The following is an 8594-nucleotide window of genomic DNA, read 5'->3' as shown; positions in this document are numbered from 1 at the left end:
ATGCAATCAATAGGCTATGCCGCGAACGTACATTCCTGAGGATAAGCAGTAGAGGACGCTAAAGCTGTTTCTAACGACTAGATGCTTCTCAAACCATTTCCTTAAATATGCTCTTTTTTTTTACTCTTCAGGTAGCGCTTAATCATAGATTCAGTCACTTACCCTCTCAAGTCTTCAAGGTATTTTCTTTAAAGGTAGGCTAATTGTTGTTTTTTCCCCTCTACGGTTTCTGTTAACTAGCCTAATTAACTATCGTATGAAATGCAAAGTACTAAAATACATTAATCATTATTCATATTGAACGGGAGAGTTTGATTAACATCACATTTGATATATTTAGGTTAGGCTATCTATCAGCGTACATAAGATTTTTAGTTGACTGGTATTGAAAGTGCCACAAAGTGTCATTATATTGTGTGTTTGAATGGTAAAACCATGGTGCTCTGCATGTACCGTGGTATTCTTGATCAAACTTCGAATACAGAGCAATTGCACATAAATAAGAGCGATCGAAACTAGTTGTCACACGTTTACTCCAGTAAATAAATCTTGGATTAGGCTTATTTCTTTAAAAACAAAATTTTTATTCTTGACTACAAAGAAAAAGATAACCTATAGAATGGGGCGTGTTGTCAATAAAAAGCCATTAACAATCTATTAATAGAAAGGTATAGACTATTAATGGTCCTACGCTTATCAGCAAAAATTAAAGATGAAACAATTATAAAACAGCAAAAAATGGTAAAGGTTAGTTTGAAGAAATGCCTTACAATTGTTCTTTTTGACAAATTTTGCATCATTGCATTGTATAAAAATTAAGATATGTCACATCTTGCCCCAATGTGAAATTTATGAAAAATACACTTGTCCTGAGAACACACAGTTCAACATTTCAGCTAGTTATACTGTGGACTCCTGTTCCATAGGCTATGTAAATGTACTTTAATTGCATTTTACTGCAAACATATTATGATAGCCACTGAAACTTCAGTTTGCGGGAATCCAAACTAAACTTAAATTATTCAAATTTCACAGAGGGTTTGGAAACCAACATACAAAACTAGTCCTGCAGTAGCCTATTTCTTCCGAGAGAGGTTTGATATTGAGACCAGGCCTTCTGGCAGCATAACTGGCAGTTGCTGTTTTTCCCTTCATCTTTTTGTTTTCCTCATCCTTGATCCCAACTCACTTCCTCAGCCTTTAGCCAAGCAGTGATTGCGCTCTAAAGGAAACATTATTTATAAACAAATACTGCCTCCTTCCTTGGCCAAATTAGCATGAGTTTGTAAAGATGCTGTGGGTACAGCAGAGTTCAGCTGCAGGTCAGTGGAGATTCCTCGGGTTTACCATACACATCCCATTCACAAGCCTTGAGGGAATAAACCTTTGCCAGGGACCAGGGTATAGTGCCATGTCATTTTGGACAGGAATGAAAACAAGGCTGTGAGTTACAGAAGTACAGGGTGTTCATTGGATTATTGGATTATAAATTCTGCTGATGATGTGTCTTTCTGAAAAACTTTCATTAAACAAAAACTCCATAAAACAATTTTGAAAGTTATAAGTTGTGAAAGTTGTGTAAATATATGACTTTTATACAGTGCGTGCTATTGTAAGGTCTGTAAATGCCCTGATGTACTCTCAGTTCAGTTCTCAACTCAGGTTTGTGTGCTTTGCTTAGGGGTAAAAAGGAGTTTGAAATACCTTTGCAGCAATATACTGTCAGCAAACATCCCGACGCCATCCACTTTTCTGAGAGTGGCGTTTACATGAATATGTGGATATTTGATGCATGCTTTCCTCTCAGTAACAAAAATGAAACAACACGAATGAAAACAGATAAGAAAGCATCTGAGAAATTCTGAACTCCAATCAAGTCACGCCACGTTTATTTATATAGCACTTAATAAAAGAGATTCTTGCATTACATATGAAGAACAGAGTCAATTCACTTTGGCAAGCTTTTTCAAACTCCAGACGTGAACTTCGTTTTGCCTGATTTTGTTCTAAATAGCGTCACACCAATTTGTTCTTCGATTTCACCATATAGTCAAGTCTAACCCTCACAGCCTGTTTTTGCATCTGTGTGAAATCCAATATAGCATCTAACCTGACTATGTCAAGTCAAATCACCTTTATTTATATAGCGCTTTTTACAATACAGATTGTTTCAAGGCAGCTTTACAGTGATAACAGGAAAATAATGCAACAAATTTAGTTTCGACTACAGCGGATCTAGAAGAAAATAGTGTCATAGTCCAGCTTAAGTAAAGTTCAGTGATGGTTCATTTTCGTGTAAAAAAAGTTATTTATTTAGTTCATTTATATATATAGACTATTGTCGATAGCTCTAGTCAATGGTGTAGATGGGTGGATTGAGGAAGCCAGCATTCCCTTTCGTATATTGAAGGTCTCGATGCTTTTGCAGGAAATGTGGGAACGGTTAAAGATCAATGTAGCACTTTAAAAGAGTCAACCTCAGGCCACACTTTGAGTCCATCTCTGTGGGGTCAGAGATTTGAAGGAAGAGGGTGATGAGGTCAGCCTTCAAGTCCCATCAAAAAGAGTTTCTTCCCTCCTTCGGTCTGTTCTATTCCTCGGAAAGTGGCAGGAACACACAGACAATGATTTGTCACCAGAAACGGCCCTGATAATTTCCAATTTCATGGGAGCCGGAGAAGAGGCCAGGATGGTCAGCCACAGCTGGAAGTGTGTGTGTCCACTGTGGGCCCCAGCCATTGTTAGAGCCCCAGCCGCAGGCCACTGTGTGTGCGGGAAGCTTTTACTCGGAGCGCCCCGACAGCCAAATGTCACCATTAACCATGCGCTGCAAAATCGGAGGCATTCATGATCGACGCTCCTCATAAGCCATAAAAGGGGTCATCGGTGAGGGTGACTCAAGTTCAGCAAGTCAGATTCAATGGTGTCATGCTTGCTCTGCTCTTTGATGTGACGTGTGTGGAAATGTGGCTTCTTTCTCACACTTGTTAGTGCTGTCAATCTTCCGATAGATTCCCTGGTTAAACAGTTGTCTGTTCTCAGTGCTGGCACCGTGAAAGCAATGATATTGTTGACTGATCATCAGATAATTGAATCAAGTGTTGATTTGTGATTATGATCTGGTCTTTGTTTTCTCTCATAGACGTTTTATCACCTCTCTCACCAAGGCACAAAACTGGTCTCGTCCTGAAAGCTGATTGGTCAGTACAGCGTTACCACCACAATTAACTCTTCACCCATACTTACTGTATGCAATGCATAGACCACGTTCACCTTAACATAGGTAGGTTGACACGTCGTCAGGGACTGCAGAAGGATGATACAACGCTGACATGAAATTATTGGAAAATATATGAAGAATTTGGAAAAGTTGGAGTTTTATGGCTTTTAGTCCATGTTAGTGAGCTTTAAGGTCACCTTTTTGCTAGTGAACTCTTGAGTTTGAGATATGTGCATTTAGAATTTACAGTCTCTTCCAACATTTTCATGACTCATCTTCCACTACTATGGCAAAAGTTCTTAGTTCATTGCTATGCTCTAAACTAAAAAAAATATATATTAAGCCATAACCCAACCCCTTACTCTAAACCTATCCACTTCTCAACAATATAAAAACCATAAAGATAAATGTACAGTGACAGTTTCAGTTAGAATACTACATATTTTTTGAAGAATAACATTTTTGAGAAATTGCACGGAACAGAATGAAACTTTAACTGTTAAATTGATTTAATCCATTAAATAAACGTGACCATTTTGAACTTAATTAATGTTATTAATTAAATGCAACAAGTAGTGGTTAAAACGACGAGAATACTTTTCTTTTTTTTTGCGCACATAAAGTACTCACGTCACTTCATAAAATTAAGGTTGAACCACTGTAGTCACATGGACTATTTTAACGATGTCTTCACTATCTTTCAGGGCCTTGAAAGTGGCAATTACTTTGCAGTCTATGCAGAAAGCTCTCAAATTTCATCAGAAATATCTAAATTTGTGTTCCGAAGATGAACAGAGGTCTTACGGGTTTGGAACAGCATGAGGGTGAGTACTTAATGACAAAGTTTTCATTTTTGGGTGAACTAACCCTTTAAATGTATTTAAATGAATAAATGATTACTAATATATTAAAATAATAACTCAAAATTATAATGCTAAAACATAAAATCAAGATGTAAACTAAAATCATATAACTTTTTCCCCCTCAGTAACTATTGTTTTTATTGAAGAACATCCAGCTCTGAAGAACAAATTTTGGACTCAAAATAACCAATTTGTGGTTAATTAATTTATAATATTAAATTAATCAACCATCATGTTAATTCAGTGAAAAAAAACATTTGAAAACATACAGATTTGTCATAAACACAGCAGAAATACCATAAAATGTAGTGTTTATGGAGGGAGGACTTCAAATATTGTTTTGGACAATGGGGGGCCTTTGCTTCAAAAAGGGTTGAGAATAAAATGGACCTAATAATTTCATGAGTTTCATGAATTGGACTCAACAAAAGGAGGGTGTTTGGGATGGGACCTTTTTGACTAAACAGATGGAGGGAGAAACCAGTTTTGTAACTGGTGATGCTTGTGGAAAATAAATGATGCACTTCATCTTTAATGAGCATTTGAATGAAATTTACGTCTTTAATCTTTTTTTTATGTTGTACCACTTTCATAAAAGCAATATGGTACTCAAAGATGTGTTACATTGTGACTATAGTTCAGGAGTGGTAACCGTTTCATGCTTAATTCAGACCTACTAACAGTAGCGGTCCTCTTGCCGCCTATGCTAACCACATAGATCCACCTGTTGCTTAGAACCTTACACACCTCTCAGGTGATCAAGTACTATTTCAATCCCGAGGGATCTGTCAGCATTAGCCCCTCCCAGCTCTCGACACACTTCCTACAGCCCTTTATCCCTGACATGAAATCTAACATTTGCTCTTATTGTCAATGTTGGATAAACACAAGAGCCTCTTTGATCATGGCAAGAGCGAACTGTTGATGTTGTGATGGAGGAGAGGAAAGAGAAGGAAGGTTAGATTATGCCTCACAGTGCTACAGGAAGTGTGACCGATCTCCCGGTGATTTCCATTGTCTTCTGTTGTTTGATTGACATAATGGCAAGAGCCTGAGGGACAGTCATTGGCTCCGTCCTCAGATTTCTCTGGAGGTCACGGGTTAAATCATAGCATATTCTGGTGTAGATCAGAAAGCAAGCGTTTCATTATAACCCGTCATTACGAAAGTCATTTGGAAGTGCAGAAGTTTTGAAGACCGAAACGGTCGCTCAATTTATTCCGGTCCTTTTCTTTTCCGACTTTTCTCTTTCCCATCCTCTCTGCCTATGTGGCTAACTTTTCGCTTCATTCTCTCGATCTTTCTCCTGCCACCAGTTTCTTTTCTCTGGGCTCTTAGGGACTCAATTGAAGGGCAATGAGGCAGCTAATGTGCAGAAAGATAGAAATTTACTTGCTTTAAGTTCATGCTGCAGACCTCTCTGAAAGAGAGCATTCAGCTGCCCGCCGCTCCACAATAAGAAGCGATTGAATAAAGCCTGCAAGCAGGTTCTTAGGGGCTACATGATGGTTCAGTTCACGGCCCATTTGCCTCCAATGCTCTCCTCTTTCTCCCCCGCATATTTTTTATCTTTTCCTCTCTCGCTGAATGACATCTTTCGGCCGGACCCCCCTGCTGAGGAGGTTTAAATGAAATGCATTGATACGGGCACAAGAAGCAATTTGTCTCTTGAACTGTTCCAAGGATTTAAAGAGAGTCGGGGAGAGAGAAAGAAATCGAGAGAACGATTGAGAAGGTTGTCTGAGAGAACGGTGTTACACTGCCATGTCCGACAACTGGACATCAGGATGCAGAGAGTCCATGATAAGAGATGTACATATTGTTTTTTATTTTAAAAAAAATTCAGAATTTTTTGAATAACTAACAGAGTAGCGTTTAATTATTGTTGTTGTTTTTTTGTCTTTTTTTTTAATAAGTGGCAGGTGCATGTGCTTGTGAACATCTCCTCTTCACATTCAAATAGATTCATCTCTTGTGGATCAAGCAGAAACACTCTATAATAGCGTAGCTTCAGGGACGAGTATCTCCAAGGCGAAAATACTTTTTTCTTTTCTTTTTAACGCTCACTGTCACACTAAATACAGTTGGGAATACCACTGATCGTTCAATGAAATTCCAACAATGCCTTGAATTAAAGACAGAAATGCGCTTTCTTCTCGTGACTGTTACATGTTCTCATCAGTTCAAGTATATGTGACCTCACAAACTAACCTCTATAGACCGTCTCTGTCTACATGTCATGCACTCTTTCGCTCTCATTTACCCTCTCTCACCCCGAGTTTCTCGCTCTCTCTTTTCTCTCTCAAGCCTCCAGCTGTGAATGTTTGTTCAAGTGGAGTGAAACCATCAAGATGAGAAAATATCATTGCACTCTTCTTTCTATTCTCTTTGGATTTGCGGGCCCCATTCAATTTTCTGTGACTCTATTTCTTTCTTTCTGATCTGCTTCTCCTTCACTGTTACAGCCTAAAACTGGCAGCCTAAATCTGAGATTCAAAGTCCACATTTAAACTTAGAAAATAAACAGAAATATGCTCAAATGAATCAGTGACATTGACCATGTGACTCCAGATGATCAGATGGTCAGTGTTTGCTTCTAACAATTAGATCAGTTTTTGCTTCTGAAGCTCAAAATGCTTTTTGAATCATTTTAAATTATGCTGGAGAACATGATCATCAGGTTACACACACTTGTGGAGTGCCAAATACATTTTTCAGTTCAACATTTCCAACTTGATCTCATGAGGAAACGTAACTATTTTACAAGATAGCAATGTGTACGTAAAATGCGATTTGTACATAAACGTCCAATTTTTCTTTTTTTTAAAGCATGAAGGTCCATCCCTAAAACTGTCTGTAAGCAGATATATAAAAACATACCCATACAGAATATATTTCAATGTATTTTTTTCTGTACGGGTCCCCAAAAGTGTCAAAAATATATGTGGCATATATTCCAAATACATTGAAATATATTCTGAAATATAACAAAAATATATGAAATATAAGTATGAAATATATTTATTGGGCCAATTTCAAATATTTGCATATATTCCAAAACATATCCAGAAAATATATTTCAAATATAATTCTTTTGTGTATGGGTACAAATGAGATTGTATGAATTCATATGAATTATCCACCAATTCACTAAACTGTAAAATAGTTATGAATTGCCATGAAGGTGTGTTGACTTTTCATTTAAATACTTTTTATTTTTTATTTTTTCGTTAATTAAAAAAAAGGCATTTTCACTAGTTGTCTCAGACTGAATCTTAAAGCTGGCATCACTTTATTTTTAATCTAAAGTTTGAAGTTTGTCCTTTTGGTAACATTATATGAACACTCCTCAGTAAACACTTCACAATAAGCAGAAAAACTCATAAAAACATGCGTTAATGGGACTAAAGTGCAGCAAAATATAAAAACATGGATTTAAATGTAAGCAGAAAAACTCATAAAAGCATGCATAAATGGGACTAAAGTGCAGCAAAATATGAAAACATGGCTAGATTTTAAATGTAAACATAAAATATCTTTTAACCTTTTGGAAGAGGTATAATTTATATACTTTTGAAAAGCTGTATTCTTCTGTTCTCTTATCATTTGCATTTTTGCTATTCATTCTGTGCTCTTTGCTCTCAATGTCGATCACAACCTCAATCAGCAAATAAAAACCGATACGAATAGCTATTAGAACCAGCTTTTAACAACAAACACATCTAAATGGCTACGTCTTTCCCTCTGCCGCCTCCTCTCTCGCAAAGGCCATGAATTCCTCGTGCTGCAAAGAAAGGACACATGGCTATACTATTTTCTTTACGGCTGCATCTGCTGCGGCATTGTGCGCGAGTTCTGAAAAAGAGAGATCCTGGCAATCCATATTGATAGACTGCGAGACAGATTGCGTGTAGAGAGACTACGCCTGGCTCATTCACAGTACCACTTCATTTATTTGAAGTTTTAATCTAATTATTAACTATTTTGGGGGATAATAAGCTTTGCGGCTGTAATAGGCGAATTGTATGCCTGAGCTCTTGTGCCGTTGAGAGCACCGGTACAGAGGCCAATCCTTGGGAGGGGTGAGGTCGCTGACAAAAGCACTTGTCCAAAAATATTTTGTCAAGTCTTTTACGCGCCATTCTAACAGGGCTTACATTGGAGGCCTGAAAGAGGATGAGAAAGGCGCCTTTAAGGCTTGATTGGCAACTGCAAACACACTAAATGCTAATGAACCCCAGATGGATTGAAGATTAGCACCATAGTGTTTTCTGCTCTCTTTCTCCCCGTCCACAAAAGTTTCTCTCTGTCCCCGCAAATCTCCCCTCTTGCCCCCCTCCGGATCACCTCTGCAGTCTGCCACCCTTGTTCCCACTCCTAAGCCCTTTTATTGCTCATATCATACTATTAATAACCCAGAGGCGGAGAGGCGGACAGTAATTAATTCATGGGATCCAACCCCTTGATCTGGCCAGAGGAGGGGCCTTCGTGGTGGGACGGAGACTGGGGGC

This window comes from Rutilus rutilus, assembly GCF_951802725.1.
Source record: "Rutilus rutilus genome assembly, chromosome: 7".
Classification (NCBI taxonomy): Eukaryota; Metazoa; Chordata; class Actinopteri; order Cypriniformes; family Leuciscidae; genus Rutilus; species Rutilus rutilus.
The sequence above is the reverse complement of the archived record's forward strand: the minus strand, read 5'-3'. Positions refer to the sequence as shown.